This window comes from Eurosta solidaginis, chromosome 2 (genome assembly GCF_040869045.1).
Source record: "Eurosta solidaginis isolate ZX-2024a chromosome 2, ASM4086904v1, whole genome shotgun sequence".
NCBI lineage: Eukaryota > Metazoa > Arthropoda > Insecta > Diptera > Tephritidae > Eurosta > Eurosta solidaginis.
In genome coordinates, this window is record NC_090320.1 from 52,707,969 (window position 1) to 52,715,518 (window position 7,550).

Below are 7,550 nucleotides of genomic sequence, written 5' to 3' on the forward strand. Positions count from 1 at the left end.
GCCTTGGTAATTCGAGAGGAATATCGTATTGTCGTTTACCAATTCTATAGTCGATCCATTTCTCCTGGTGAATTGGCAGCTAGCGTCTCCCCCTTTTAGTAATCGTGGTATGCAGCTATCTTCATCCAATTTTGATAAGGAGTCTGACCTGCATACTGTAGATGAACTAATTAGTATACAATTACCCGTCAACCCGTAAGTTTCCTCTTGGTTTACGAGCATCCTGTCAAACGGTAGGTCCAGCTGTTTGTGTCCGTATATGCCGGCGCGAGTGATCAGCATATTATATTTTTTGGCTGTTACCTTCGGCATTGAGAGCACATAGAGAAGCAGTGTCCCATTTGTATATACTGACGGTTGACCGTACTCAATTGCTTCGATTATATTTTCGTACGGAAGGGTCTCCATTTCCGACAGCACCTGATTGATCTCGTCATTGTCAAGTAAGTTTGTGTTGACAATACCACTTTTTTCCAGCTGGCATGCCCGCACTATTTCGTTGACCTCTTCGCGAACGAGCAGGATATTGTGCAGTGCATTTTGATCAAATTCTGTTGCCTCGTTCTCCTTTGTAACATAGTTTGTGCGGTCCATCACCTCGTCAATTTTCTTCACGATGTCTTGGGTGGCCGTAAAAAGCTTCTTATTAACTTTATATTGGTGGTTATTGCTCTCAATTACTTCGTTTTGTCTGCGGAGAATATTATTCCAGTCGGTTGCGTCGGGTGGCCCTGCCAACCATTTCCATGCTGAGCCCAGCCAATCGATTGAGCGGGTTTTCCTAACTTTGCTTGTGTTGCCCGTTAATTCCTGGAGTCGCTCTAGTGTTTGGTTAATGTAGAGTTGAGCCAAAATCTTGTCGTCGGTTCGCTTCATTAGCCGGCTTGTCAATTCTTCCATCTGCATGGTAATTGTAGCATATTGTTGGAGGTTGATAGCGTGAATCAGCTTGAATGATCCGCTAATGATCCACCCATTTCCGTCCTGGATGGTTATGATGGGTTCTTTATAGTGGAAAATATGAAGGGCGCTGATGGCTGGTGCCAGCAGTGGGGATCTGCAAGGATGTTATTCTTGTTAGTGTGTTAGTAAAGTAATTCCTAAGTTACTTAAAAATTTTGTTAGGATTTGTAGTTTTTACTAACTAGTGTGAGAAAAGAAAAATTTAATTTTGCCTTTAGGGCTGTAAATGTAGTTATTAGTGCTAGGTTTACAGAAAGGTATTTTATTTTGACATTTTATTATTGTGCATAGCTTTGGTCTTCTTGCTTAGATAAATTATTTTTTAGTGTGTTAGTAGCTTTTATTTATTTATTTATGTTTTTAGAATTAAAAATTTCGATACATGTTTAGTACAATATCTATAGGAATAGTTTTCATTGCCATTGTGATTAGTTGAGAGAGAAAAAAAAAGGATAAAAAATAAAAGGGTGGTAGTTTTTCTTCAATTATTATTTTTTTCCTTATTACGTCTTTAAAATGGGAAAAAATAATTTCTTTTCTTGTTTAAGTGTATTCCCCATTTCTTGTGCGGTGAGCAAAAAATGTGACTCTAGATTGCGGTTAAAAGATTTGTAAGTTGTAATTTTGATTAGTGGGGGAAAAGGAAACAAAATTTAAAAATATGAAAGGATAAAAAAGAATGGTATATTGTTTTTATTTATACTTTTTTGTTCTATAATTTTTCATTTCCCTTTTTTCATTTGGCAATAAAATAAAAGAAAAAAGGAAAAGGCAAATTTAAAAAAGTTTTTTCTTTTTTTTCACTCAACGGATTAGGCGAAGAGGATAATTTTTTCTTTTTTCAACGGATTAGGCGAAGAGGATAATTTTTTCTTTTTCTTTCACTCAACGGATTAGGCGAAGAGGATAATTTTTTCTTTTTTTTCACTTAACGGATTAGGCGAAGAGGATAATTTTTTCTTTTTCTTTCACTCAACGGATTAGGCGAAGAGGATAATTTTTTCTTTTTTTTTCACTCAACGGATTAGGCGAAGAGGATAATTTTTTCTTTTTTTCACTCAACGGATTAGGCGAAGAGGATACTTTTTTCTTTTTCTTTCACTCAACTGATTAGGCGAATAGGATCATTTTTTCTTTTTTTTTCACTCAACGGATTAGGCGAAGAGGATAATTTCTCATATTTTTTCTTCCTGCGGATTAGGCGCTAGGATTAAGTTTCAATGTTTTTATAGGCTAGAGGATCATACTGTTCTCGAACCAGCTATGGGGGATCGTGGAGTCCGGTTTGGGAGTGGCGTAGCCATTTGTCAAATTCGATGGCGTCACAACCTACTAAGGCACGATTTGTCCCACTAACAAGCCCGCTCTTGTAGTAATGATCATTTCCTTTTGTTTCGATTTCTTTTCGTTTTTGTTTTTGAGTTATTATAATTTTTTCATTTCTTTTTCTGTGATTTTTTCTCTATATTTTTTATTTTTGCAACGATGTTTGCTTTTTTTCGCAGTTATGTGCTAGGATGTGTGTTCCTGCGTTTGACATTTTTAATGTGGGTTTTGTGAATTTTTTTACCACTGACTGTGGTTACTGATACCCTGTTATCCTTTGCGACAATTTCTTTTCTATATATGGGTTTTTGTTTACCCTTGATCTGGTTGTCCTTCACGTATATGACATCATTTTCGTCATAACGCTCAGGTAAAGACCTTTTCCTATTATGTCGCTCAATCTGGGCTTGCTGCTTTTCTGTCAAAAAAGTTTTCAAATATTCATTGGTCTTCCTACTTTTTTCTAGAAGTTCTTGGTAGTTGGAAGCTCTTGCGCGGTTGAAAAATATTTCGCTGGGCTTCCGGTTTGTAACAGAATGGATAGAATTGTTATATCGATCTACTGCTATGGTTACTAACTACTTTGTTTTTAGGTTTGCGTTATCTGCCTTTAGGCACCTGATGATTTCGATTAAAGTGGAATGTAGTCTTTCCACCTGACCATTCACTTCGCTTCTCTGTGTCGGTGTGCGATACAACCTAACCCCTAATGATTCCAAGAGGTTCTGTATAATTGGACTAATCAGACCGCGCTCGTTGTCGGTCACTAGGATATCTGGGGTCGTAAAATAGTGTAGGAGTTTCACTATTTTGTCCTTAAGGTGCAAAGTAGACTTGTTTCTCAAGTGAAAGAGTTTCGCAAATTTTGAAAATTTGTCAATACAACTGAGAAATTTCTCTCCTTGTATTTCAAATATGTCCACGTGAATAATTTCACAAGGACGTGATGGGATAGGTGTGTTTTGTCATTCTGGTTTATTTGGATGTCTATCGTATTTGTTAATTTTACACGTCTCGCAGGACGAGACGTATTTCTTGATGATGCTGTTCATTCTTGGGAAGTAGTATTTCTCTAAGATTTGCTTTTTATTTGCGGTGGCGTTGCGATGAGCTCTTTTGTGCTCTGCCCACACTATCTCGCAAATCCTATCAGGATCTCTCAAATCCTCTACAATAGACTGAGTTACACGGATTTTATATTGCATAAAATTCTCTAGGTATACTTTTTGGAGCAGCCCTAGATTACCTTCTGGCATTTTAATGCCGTTGACAACATTCGGCCTAAGCTTCTCTTTGAGTACCCTAATAAGCTCCTCTTCAGTGATACTTTCTATCTTTAGGTAGTGTCTCGAGTAACCTGGATGAGGTTCTTCAAATATTTCTAGTCTGCCCCTAAATACAAGCTGGTTCCTAAATACGTTAAGGGGCACTTCAACGAACGGTATGAGGTCAGAATTGTCCTGTTCTGCACTGTGGATCCTATCATCGTCCTCGCTTTCAGAGTTCGCTGTTGATCCTGTGGTTGCGTTCCGACTGGCGGCTTCGGATGTTGATGTTGTGAGTGGGTTTGCTTGAGTTTTGAGTCTAGACAGAGCGTCAGCCACGACGTTAGATTTCCCTGGTTTGTAGATTATCTCGTAATTATATTCCTCAATCCTAGCCTTCCAACGTTTTAGCTTGGCATTGTAATTACGATTGCTTAGAGAGAAAGTTAACGGTTGGTGGTCAGTAAATATACGTATCTTTTTAGCACCATAGAGGTAGTTCCGGAGGTTGTCCAAAGCCCATACGATAGCAAGCATTTCTTTTTCGTTTGTTGCGTATGCTTCTTCCGTAGTGGATAAACTCCGCGATATAAACGCTATGGGTTTGTCCTTGCCATCGTGGTCTTGTGATAGTACTGCACCAATAGCGAAATCGGAAGCGTCCGTCGTCAGGTTGAAGGATTTATCGAAGTTAGGGAAGGTCAAGACTTCGGAGGTCGTCAATATCTCCTTGAGATTCGCGAATGCTTCTTGGGCTTCATCGTTCAAGGTAATCGGCACCTTTTTCGATTGAGTTGCCCTTACTTGTGCATGTTCCCCTCGCGTAAGGTTGGTAAGTGGCTTTGCTATCTTCGCGTAATCGCGAATAAACTTCCTATAATATGAAGTTAGCCCTAGAAAGCTCTTGAGTTCTTTTAGGTTCGATGGAGGCAGCATGTTTTTAATGGAATTGACTTTCTTTGGGTCAGGGAGTATTCCTTCGGGAGTCACGATGTACCCCAAAAATTCCACACTTCTTTTCAGAAATTGCGTCTTTTCAAGGTTGACCTTAAGACCCGCAATCAAAAGCCTGGCAAGGATAGTGTCGATGTCCCTTAAATGTGTAGCTTCGTCTCTGCTGAAAATTATGATGTCGTCGATATATACGAAACAAATACGACCTATGTATTCTTTTAGCACGTCGTCTATCATGCGCTGGAAGATAGAGGGTGCATTTTTCAGACCGAAAGGAAGCCGCAAAAATTCATATTTTCCATTCATTGTGGAAAATGCGGTTTTTGCGATGTCGCTCTCCTTCATTGGGATTTGGTGGAATCCCGAAGTAAGGTCGAGTGTCATGAAAAATTTCGCATTACCAAGACTCGCGATAGTACCATTGATATCAGGGATAGGGTACGTATCGGGGATTGTTACGGCGTTTAGCCGCTTAAAGTCAATGACCATTCGATATTTCTTTTCTCCATCGGATTGAGATTTCTTTGGTACGATCCATATGGGTGAATTGTAGGGACTCTTGGAAGGACGAATGATGCCTTCTGATAGTAAGTCCCGGATTTGCTTTTCCACCTCCTCGCGCATATTAACGGGGTAGGGGTAGCTTTTTGTATAGATGGGGTTCTCGGTTACAGTTTTAATATCTGCCTGGACATTGGTGTGGATTTCCATGCTTCGGTGGACTGGTCCGAACAAAATTTCATATTTTTCTAGTATCTGGTATAGCTTATTTCTTGTAAAGTGGGTAATATTATTATCAAGGGGGATATGTGTACTGATGCTATTCACCTGCTGCGCTTTTTTTCGTTTAAGAGGCAGCAGAATGTCTGGTTTTAAAATGAGAACATTCAGTTCCCGGTCTAAGACTGCCTTGATTTCTGACAACGTATCGTCGCCTATTATTCCGTCGAACGATTTGAGGCCTGGGAGAACAAAAAAGGTGGTGAGTAGGTCTTTGCCTACAAATTTAAAGAAGTGTCCACATATTTTCCTGTCCACCTTTATAGTTCCACCAGCGGAGATTACATGAAACGGCTTTTCTACCGGTGAAGTATTTTGTGCTATTCGTTCACTTATATAATTTTTATTCGCCCCCGTATCCACTAAAAATTCTAGAATACCCAAATCTTGTGTAGCGTATTCTAAATACGGTACGCCGGACACGAGGCTCCCATGGTAAAATTTACCTGATCGCCTGTTGTTTGTTCGCTGTTGTTGCTGGTTGAGGTGCTCGGGCTCTCTTCTTCGTCTACTGGAATCAGATGGAATAATTTCTGTTGCTTACTCGGGGTTTTGTTTGCATATCCTTGGTAGCTTGTAGAACTTGCCCCCCTTTTTGTATTGTCGTATCTAGAGAATGTGCTGTTGCCTCTTTGTCGGCTCTGTGAAGATGGTTCGGCATCCATTCTTACTACCGTGTTGTTTCTCCAACTTGGGGTGGACTGATTGCTAAATTTCGTTTGACCTGAGCTTGGGTAAGAGGGCCGTTGCCCTGTTTGGTTGTTATCTCTCCAGCTGCGACCCGAATTGTCTAAATTAGGATAATTTCTTCCATTGCGGGAAAAAAATTTTGGAGCTGAGGGTTGATAATTGTCATTTCTATTATCCCTGTGGACGGGTGGGCGGTAGATTGCATTCCTGCGATCCACATTCAAGATTTTGAGGCATGCAGAGTATGCCTCAGGTAGGGTTTTCAGGTTTAGGACAAGAAGCAGGGCAGGAAGATCTCCGTTTAGCCCTCTTATGAAGACGTCTAACGCCCTTCGGCGGTGAGCCTCGGCCAATGCCTCTATGGTTTCTCCGTATACGTATTTGTCTACCTTTATTGCATTTATCATTAAAGAAAGCTGTTTCTGCACTTGAGCATAAAAATCGGACATCTATTGCCGTCCTTGCGACATTAGTGTCAGTTGTTGCTCTAACGTTTCTATGTCCCTAATGTCTGCGTAATGCAGAGAGAGGATTTCCTTTATCCTCCTCCAGTCCGAATCTAGGATATTGTGCGCCAGCAGCGCAGAATCTGCCGCGCCCCTAATCTTCCCTCTAATGTGCCTTAAGATAGCAGTGTATATTGGCTTATGCCGTACTATTTCATAATCACGTATAACTTGTTCGACGCTATGGACTCGGGTAACTTGGCGACCTCCGCCAATTCACTCTCTGTCCGAGGACTCACTAATGGCTCTACTATTAGTTCTTCCCTGGTGTCCGAAGACTGCCTTCGCACTTCCCGCACTTGGGCTTCTAGCCTTTCCAAATTATCGCTCAATCCAGACAAGGATTCATCGCTGTTCTTTGATTCTACACCTTTGAGTCGTTGGTCAATTTTTTTGAGTTGGGCTAGTATGGCGTTAATGGCGCCATTCTGTTCCGTAAGCGATTTCTTCACCTCGTCTGCGTCCATGGTTTTATCTCTGTGAAAAAATAAGAAAATAAATATACAGAAGGGATTAGTTTATACTCACAAGATCCAATATCTCATTGGAACTTTCTGGTTGAAACTTATTGAGATTTTTGTAAGGAAAAAATGTATTTATCTGTATTTTCCCTTTGCTAGTTCACTCTTTTTCACTTAGAACTTTTTCAACGTGTTGAAGATTTGTTTATTGTTTTTTACCCAGTTTTTTCTTTATCTGGGTTTTAGTTCACTTCCTCTTTCACTTAGAACAAGCACTTCGCACCGATTGCTCGGGCGCCACTTACAGTTCCCAGGATAGGAACCTTTCAAAAATTAAAGTTGTGACGAACCAGCAGTTCGCCAATGGTTAAATCAAACACAAGAATTCAATTGAATTTCGCAAGACAAATTTATTGTGCACTGGTGGCACTCACTATCATAACTAACTCTAAACATAATTACTTCTTCCCATGAAACCTTTAACTCTACGCTACTTATGTTAACGTTGCAGATCCCACCACCATCAAATATTTCGCAATCGATGAGTTATGTGTGCACGTCAATATTGCCTATGCTGCATTTCTCACGCGTTGTTGATCGTGTTG